Below are 2,144 nucleotides of genomic sequence, written 5' to 3'. Positions count from 1 at the left end.
CAACACTTAAACTCATATTTGAGCAACATTTTTACCATCTAATATAAAAGGAGAAAGTGGAAAAACGTTTTCTACGGAATCCAATATCTCAACCCGCGATAAACATGTACATATTACAAAGGATGTGTTCCAAATCTGAGTTTACCTCAACACTTAAACTCATATTTGAGCAACATTTTTACCACCTAATATAAAAGGAGAAAGTGGAAAGACGTTTTATACGGAATCTAATATCTCAACCCGCGAGAAACATGTACTAGCCTCAAGGCAACCAAACGATTTTTCAGAAAGAAATATAATTCAAAAGAATGTCTATCAAAAGATTGACATTCATATCCAATACATACACCATTTGATTTATCGAACCAAACACCCCCTAAGGAGCCCACAAATGAAGATTGATCAATCAATTTTGTAGCTCCTTTCTTCTACAAGGATTGACCCCACACTCCAGCACTAAATCCGACGTTTGATTGGATATTATAGTTTGTGTTCAACACTCATCCATTACCCTATCATTCATGATCAATATATGTTATGGAAAAATGTTTTATGAGCCTAAGTTATCCGTTGCGCCTCTTTACATGTAGTATTTTTATTGATTGCTTTTTTTAGAGAGAGAAACAATAATTTAAAAGACTATCTATTTGCTCAGATAACCCTCTCCCATATGTTAAACATTATGTTTAGCTTTCTCAATGATTTTTGTTTAGTTTGGCCTAGTTCTTTCCCCTAGCTCTGGATTAGTAGGCTCATAGTCAATCAGTCGATCGATTGGTTTTATTCCTTCCTAAGAGAAGGGCTTTTGTATCTCAATAGACACCCTTGGTGTATCACCCAATTTTTAAAGGGTCTATTGGCCATTTCATATAAAGATGATAGTGATAAAAGAGAGAAAGAGGGTGCCTCCTCAGGTACTCTCTTAATATGCCTAGAGAACATTTTCCTATTTATTAATAGAGAAAAAGAACTGTTTGGGAGCATAGCCTATGCCAATGCTCCCATGCGTCTATCTCTCTCCACCCAATGTGAATAGACATATCTACTCTTTATTTTAGAGGAAAAGAGACACGCATAGGGAGCTCTGTCGTAGATTACGCTGCTAGAAAGAGAAACACATCCCTTATTAATTATGATTGATTTTGAACCATGAGCAAAAATATAATTTTTCAATATAATCTTTTTTTTTCATAATTCAATTGATACTAGTTATTGTTATCAAGATTAAGCTAATTAAGTATCAAGATTTTTTTAAAATAAAAAATGCTTTTAAAAATTTGAGAAATAAAATTAATTTACAAGGAATGAACTCACAGGGAGGAAAAAGAATGTTAGTACATGATCCAGATGGCCATGTTAAAAGGCATGCGAAAGCATCTATCTTTTTTCTTTAAACAATTTATGTGAAAAGTTTCATAATTTTTTGGGTAATTTACAGCGCCACCTCTTGGAGAATGCCAGTATTATAGGAACACCCCATCTTTTTCACCAAATTAGACTCAGACCCCTTACCGTCAGTCTCTGTTAAGTGATGCTATGAAATGACACTTTAGCCCATATGAGTAAAACATGTTTATCTTATTATCCCAAAATTACCCCTCTTATCTCTTTCCCCCAAGTACTCTTAGATCCCATTCTCTCTCTAGAATTCGCTCAATTTCTCCCCTAATTTGCTTCGAATCTATCATCTCCTTCGAAAACTTTAGGAGCTTTCTTTTCCAGAGGTCTCGAATTTTTTTTTTTTTTTTTTTTTGGAATCGTTCTATCAGACGAAAAATTGCGAGAAATCTGCTAAAAGTTTGATGTCTAACGCCGGAGCTCCAAATCGCTAGGCGCAGCCATCGGGGCAGATCCTCCAACATCAGCAATAGCGACCGTCGAAGCGTTACTTTCCCTTCTCGTCCACGAAACCGCCGATGATTACCTGAGGAGAACCACAAGGTTCCTGACCAGGAAGCTGAAGCGTTAAATCTACTGTGAGAAACGAGATGAAATTAAATCACTACAGTCGAACTCTGAGATATTCATACATTGTTCTTTAAGGCTTCTGCTTGCTTCTTCCCCTCTTTGAATGTCTCTCTTTTAACCTTCTCTTCTTCTTCTTCTTCCTCTCTCAATCACTCAATTAGCCCGAGCTTCTACTC

This window comes from Macadamia integrifolia, chromosome 2, assembly GCF_013358625.1.
Source record: "Macadamia integrifolia cultivar HAES 741 chromosome 2, SCU_Mint_v3, whole genome shotgun sequence".
Lineage (NCBI taxonomy): Eukaryota > Viridiplantae > Streptophyta > Magnoliopsida > Proteales > Proteaceae > Macadamia > Macadamia integrifolia.
This window is presented reverse-complemented; position numbering follows the sequence as displayed.